Genomic DNA, 6,883 nt, shown 5'->3' with positions numbered 1-6,883 from the left:
ATAATTTTTTTATAAATTTATTTTTTATTGGTGTTCAATTTGCCAATATATAGAATAACAGCCAGTGCTCATCCCATCAAGTGCCCCCCTCAGTGCCTGTCACCCAGTCACCCCCACCCCCCGTCCACCTCCCCTTCCACCACCCCTAGTTCATTTCCCAGAGTTAGGAGTCTTTCATGTTCTGTGTCCCTTTCTGATATTTCCCACTCATTTTTTCTCCTTTCCCCTTTATTCCCTTTCACTATTTTTTATATTCCCCAAATGAATGAGACCATGTAATGTTTGTCCTTCTCCGATTGACTTATTTCACTCAGCATAATACCCTCCAGTTCCATCCACGTCGAAGCAAATGGTGGGTATTTGTCGTTTCTAATGGCTGAGTAATATCCATTGTATCCATAGACCACATCCTCTTTATCCATTCATCTTTCGATGGACACCGAGGCTCCTTCCACAGTTTGGCTATTGTGGACATTGCTGCTATAAACATTGGGGTGCAGGTGTCCCAGCGTTTCACTGCATCTGTATCTTTGGGGTAAATCCCCAGCAGTGCAATTGCTGAGTGGTAGGGCAGACCTATTTTTAACTCTTTGAGGAACTCCACACAGTTTTCCAGAGGGGCTGCACCAGTTCACATTCCCACCAACAGTGCAAGATGGTTCCCCTTTCTCCACATCCTCTCCAACATTTGTGGTTTCCTGCCTTGTTAATTTTCCCCATTCTCACTGGTGTGAGGTGGTATCTCATGTGGTTTTGATTTGTATTTGTATTTCCCTGATGGCCGTAATCAGGGAAATCAAACCATAATTAAGCACAGTAAAATGAGTGCTCTACAGTGAAGCCTTCAAGGAGAGAGTTAGCTTTTATTTTATTGCCTAAGAAAGCCATTCTAACCTGTGGAACATATATTCATGTTATGTTTTCTACTAGATGGAAATTCTTAGCAGAAATTCTGCTTAATTAATCTCTGTAGTTCCCTCTTCCTACAGTGTCTTATACTTAGTGAATATATTCAGTGGACAAATGGAGAAGACAGGTATTTTGCAATTTTAGGTATATTGGTGCATCGTGTTTCACTCCCACGGCTACCAGATAGCCAGGCATCTGAGTGGAAAGTAGTCAGTGTTTACTGCACTCACTTTACCAAATTAGTCCTCATGTGGTCTTCATCAACTCCTACACTACATTGTTCATTCAGAGGACTCTATTCTTCAGGTTTCTCTTGTTAACATTTTCTTCTAATGCATATGGATAATACAACAAACAAACAAACAAACAAAAAAACAAGTAAGAAATAATTTTGTTCCTTAGTGCAGAACTGGAGAGTTAACTCATGCCATGAAAGCATTTATTGTCTCTTGAAAATGGTGAGAGTCCTATTGTCAGACCTTGGGTTTTTATATTGTTCAACTTCCAGTGGGTTTTTGGGTAGCTCTCTCTCTTCATAGTATCTACTAATAATCCCATCTTGAGTCAAGTCCCAGAAATTTTGCCAACTGCTTCTTTTATTCCATAGACTTTAATTTTAGTTGTACTTTAAGAACACATTGACAATTAATTCTTAAAAAACAAAAACAAAACTGTGTGCAGATATGTCCCCAAATTTGCCATAACCATTCCAAGGCACACATTGCCTCAAAATATGAAGAAAGAAGTTGTTTATAGTTCCTAATGTGAACTTATTAAACTGATAGGTTTGAGTGACAACTGAAGACTAAGGTTAAGCCCAAGATCAAAAGTTTCCTTCCAAAGATAAATGTCACCCTGAGGCCAGCCATAGAATTCTGAAAAGAATGTAGGAGGTAGATTTATTTTAGTCAGAGTAGCTGGTTTAGAAACAAGTTTTGGCTTTGACAATTTCTATTTCATTCTTCACCATCTTTGGAAAACAAAGAATCCTGTCAGGGTCTTGACTATTAGTCACATTTTGTGGAATGTTAGGGCTAAAATATACTCTTCATTTTATAGATGGGAAAGGCAAGCTGCAATGTGAAATGATTTGTATTAAAGAGAACAATTTTTAAAATAGAAATCTATCTCCTAATAATCCATGGATTAGGCTCCTACCTTGCTTTGGCTTTAGAACTACATTTTGAGTCAATGGAGATAATTTCTAAAAAAGGAATAATTTAAAAAAAAGATGCTTGAACGTAAAGCTATGATTTCTGTCCTCTTCCTGATTTGCTAACATTCCAACTGAGTGATCTCAGCAGTGTTTATTGTTTCAAAGACCACTTGTTGTTGACATTTTTTCTTTGTTGAGATAGTCATTTTCTGAACCAAAATAGAATAAAATTGAATAGCTACACTGCATGTACTTATGTGTGTAAGTAACATTTTGGAGTCTTTTTGAAAAGGCTGTTTTTAAGTATTTTGCAAGAAGTCAGAATGGTCACGAAGGCAAGTCAGTAATCAGATGGTATATTCATGGAGACCACTAATGAATGCAGAAATCAACCTGAGGTGAAGGGGAAGGGTTAGATACATCAAATTGTTGAAGTGAGAAAAATCATATGTGCTTTATGATAAAGTAGAAAAATATATCTCCATCAAGACATGTGGCCGGGCAAAATTTCCCAGCCCTCACCACACGTTAGAATCATCTTGAGAGCTTTTAAAAAAATACCAATGCCTGGGCCTGACCATACCCCTAGATAAATCAAAATGGGGTGAGGTGGAGTGGGTCTGGCATCTGGGCTCCAGTACTTTTTAAAGTTTCCTAGGTGACCCTGATGGGCTTCCAGGACTGAGAGCCACCACAGTAGGACAATAAAAGGAAACAAAACTGTGAGGGTTTGGAATGAAAGAATAAGCAACTCATTCCTCAAATGGAAGAATAAAAATGGGCCTGTCTTAATCTTGAGAGAAACACTGAATTTCTCTCAAGATTTTAGAAGAGCCAATATGCTGTCTCACCAAACAGCAACACTGGAAGTTTCCAGCGTATGTACACGTCCTATGGGGCTACAGAGGACAGTTAATTCTCTACCACGTTGGGAGAAGTCCACCCCAAAGCCACCTCCTCTTCTATTCACAGTAGCATGATTCTTTTCTACCTTCCAGGCATTCTGCCCCCTGCCGGTTTTTGTTCTGTTTTGGTTTTTTTTTTTAGGATTTTATTTTTAACTTATTTCTATACTCGGCATAAGCTCAAACTCTACAACCTTGAGATCAAAAGTTGCATGCCCCACTAAATGAGCCAGCCAGACACCCCTCTGCTTTAACATCCTTAGCACAGATATAGGATTTTCACACAAGGAAGGGGCAACCAATGCATTTCTCTGGTATTCAGAGATAATTTTTGCTGTGCTTGGGCATGCATTGCTTTTAGCTTTACTGAAGAAAAAGTTTTCATTCATTTATCAAATAGTTAATGAGTGCTGACTGTTAGGTACTGTTCTAGATGCTGAGGATATAGCATTGAAGAAAATAGACAAAACCATTATCCTGTAGCCCTTACATTCTGCTTATTCACTTAATTATTTGACTGACACAGGCAATGCTTTTAAATAGGTTTGTATACTTTGTTTTTTTTTTCTAGTAAGACTAAATTTATTCAATACCCTAAGTAAAAGTTTTGATTATAAGTATCCAACAGTATAAAAAGTACAAAACAGATTTGTAGATTTCTAATATATTAATACAAAGTGCATGACTACATACAGTACATCCTACAGGCAAAGAGGTGGAAGGGGATGAAGAAGACTGTGGTTGAGGTCTAGCAATAAATAAATAAATACAGAAGTAGAGATGATCCATATTATAGTATATTCTACCACCAATACTGTAGCCAAAATGTACAAAAACAAAAAGCAAAAAACCAAAAAAACAAACCATTTCAAAATGACAGGAGGAAGATGATCATGGCCGGGACTCTTGTAACACACCTCAACGGCTGTGGGAGAGCCAACCCAACTCACTGTGTAGTCTGTGCATATATGGTGGCTTGTAGTTTTTGCCATAAGGAAGAAATATAAAATTTTAAGTTTAGATTAAGAACTATAAAACTATAGGGTGCCCATAAAAAGTGGCTCACTCCTTATTGTTATTTATACTATCCAATTTTAAAAATCCAGTTTTAAAAATAAGCACTGAGTCATGTTAATATAAGGTAGGCAAATGATCCTCCCTTATTATGAAAAGTATGATCTGGTGATACATTTTTTCTGAACGTTTAGAAAAGAGGCAATGAGAGTACTTTGGTTTGGGTTCAAGTAAAAGGCTTTCAAATGAAGATTTTAGAACTGAAGAGCTCCATGTTCAGGATGTATCGTCTAATATCTCAAGGTTCACAAAGCCTGACTAGAAGAAACCAAACGTAAGCCAACCCACTCAGCATTAACACACACCTCTTTTCTTTTAGTAGAATTTTACTTTAATATGTGAAAAAAAAAAATACCACCCAAAACCCTAATAGGTTAAAACAAGTCAAACAACCACTCTACACAGATAAAACCTTCACAAAGGTCAACTGAAGTAATCCAGAGCTAAAACTGAATTGTGCAGATTTTCGATGAAGTCACCAGTCATGTAACCCAAACAAAAGTCAATTATTTACACACTAGGCAAGCCCTCTAAGAAATGTGCCCCAAGAAACATTAACCTTTGTTTTTTTGTGTGCGCCATCCTGAAGACTTGCACATTTTTTAAAGATAATTTAACCTTTTTAACAGAATGTGATCTCTACCAGGTGGTAATGCTTTGGTACTATTCATCTAGGACTGCTCATCCTAAAACTTGACATTTCCCCAAAGATTTGACTCTGCTTTAGAAGTTTCAATATAGATAAAAATCTTTTATCAAATATCAATATGGAGGTGACACAGGATGCAACATATACAGTCAGGTTACCTCTCTGTATATTTAGAGATTACTCCTTCAAGGTATTTGCGCCAGAGCTTAGTCTGTCCTGCTTCATATTCAGTAGTACAGGTTTGAATCATCAGAACCTTGGCAAGACCTTATTTTTTCAGAATTATTAACAACTACCTCTAGGGGCAAGTCCATGTTACTGAGTTATGACAAATTTATTATCGTGAAGGAAAACAAGGATAGCCGTCTTAAAAAATGCCCCAACCACTGCTTCTCAATATGGAAAGACTAAAACTACATACGTTTATCATACAACAAATCCCATCTCTGTCCCCTGAAATTCCCCTAGTTTCATTCATTAGAAGGGGATTAAAAAAAAAAAAAGACTTAAAGAGCACTTTACAGCAGCATTCAGCTTTCCTATGAAATACTCAGCATCTTAAATATTATGTACACTTCTTTTTTTCTTTCAGTAAGCTAGACACTGGCTTCAGAGTTTGTGGAACTGGAGAAGAAATAACCCATTCAAAACTATTCTAGAAATTGTCTTTTGGCAGAATAGCATGTATCCAAGTTAAAAATAGGAGGGTTTTGTTGCTTTGTTTTCTTTCCAAAATTTAAATCATTTTTGTTCCCCTTCTACCTAAACCTCAGTCACCACTCCTGAGTGGAGATGGGCAGAGGCTCTGGCCCCTGCTCCTCCGGCTTCTCAGTAGCTGCTTTCTTGTTGCTGCAGCAAGGCTTGAATAGATGTGTGTCAATGAGGACTTCCCCAAAACGGCCTTTATAGATAATTCCACAACATATTTTCTGTCTTTTCCAGTATGTGAGATCTAAAAAGGAAAAAACCGGCGTTCTGTTAGAGCCAGAGGCCATCTCTGTGTCTGAGCCATCATCTGACTGTTACTATAACAAGGAGATTGAGCTGGGGAGGCACTTGAGGTGGTACTATGAGCGTCAGAATTGTGACGTTTAAATTCCTTCTGTAGTTTACTGATCTGGTTGCTTTTTATCCTGTTTCCAGATAGAGTTTTCACTTTCTTTGGTTTCAAAGTAGTCTTCAGACTGGGTCCTGCCCTTGCATCTACCACATGATTCCAGTTTTTTTTTTGATCCTGCTGGCAACTTCTTCCATCTTTTCACAAGCAGGACACAGGCATTACAGATGTCTCCTGAACGAGTTTCATGCAACCCAAAACAGCTCTGGAAGTCCTTTTCATAGCGTTTACTGTCAGTGAATCGAGAACGGGAGGACTTCGCTCTGCAAATACAGCAGCCCTCTATACTTCGGTACATCTTTGGCTTGTGAAAACCAAACATCTTTTCTTCTGGGCAATAGTCTCCCCAAGGCAGCCGCTCCACGCGCAATAACGTTCCCGAGGTGCGCAGTGCACGCCAAGCCAACCCCCCTCCAATCGCTCCCTCCTCCTCAACTGCCTTGTCTAGCAGGTTTGTATACTTTGTAGCTACCTTGAGTGAAATCCCTCAGGAGTTGCTCCTAAATACGTTTTATTTTTCCTTTCTGAAATCAGAAAATTTTGTTTTGTTCCTTGGTCGTAAAAATAAAACAAAAAGACAGTGTTCCCTTGTGAGGCCTGGACAAGAGCCACTGTCAGGTTGCCTTCCATCCATCCACAGGCAATGAGTCCACAAGCCGAAGGATCAAACTAGGTCCACTCACACTGACTTGTGTAATTTCAAATATTTAGACAGGTCTTTCAGGGGGAATGAATTTCCATGAAGGAATTTTCCTAGTAATGACATCACTTTAAATTATACTTATATGCGCAAGGCAAAAAAATGTTTAAATAGCTAACAGACTTAAAAAAAAATTCTGGACCCATTGCAATTAAATGTGAACAGACATCTTTTGAAGAAGAGTGATACTGAGTCTTAGCTACAGCAGGGGAGAGCTTTGAAATAGAGCTGGGGAAAATTAAGCATCTGAGATTCAGGGTTTTGAAATCTCTATTGAGGATAGTCCTCTTACTGGTTCTCAGCTGGAAAGCTAGCCCTGCTCCACTCAAATCCATGGAAATAGACAGTCATGTCCATCTTGCAGAAGGCAAAC

The 6,883-nt window shown here is 38.4% G+C and overlaps 1 pseudogene; it reads right to left on the bottom strand.

The window, feature by feature from the left end:
• Nucleotides 1-3,523: 3,523 nt before the first annotated feature.
• LOC112648428 (SIN3-HDAC complex-associated factor-like) lies at nt 3,524-6,252 on the bottom strand (annotated as a pseudogene).
• Nucleotides 6,253-6,883: the final 631 nt, after the last annotated feature.

Source organism: Canis lupus, chromosome 7 (genome assembly GCF_003254725.2).
Source record: "Canis lupus dingo isolate Sandy chromosome 7, ASM325472v2, whole genome shotgun sequence".
NCBI classification, from domain to species: Eukaryota; Metazoa; Chordata; class Mammalia; order Carnivora; family Canidae; genus Canis; species Canis lupus.
The sequence above is the reverse complement of the archived record's forward strand: the minus strand, read 5'-3'. Positions and strand labels throughout refer to the sequence as shown.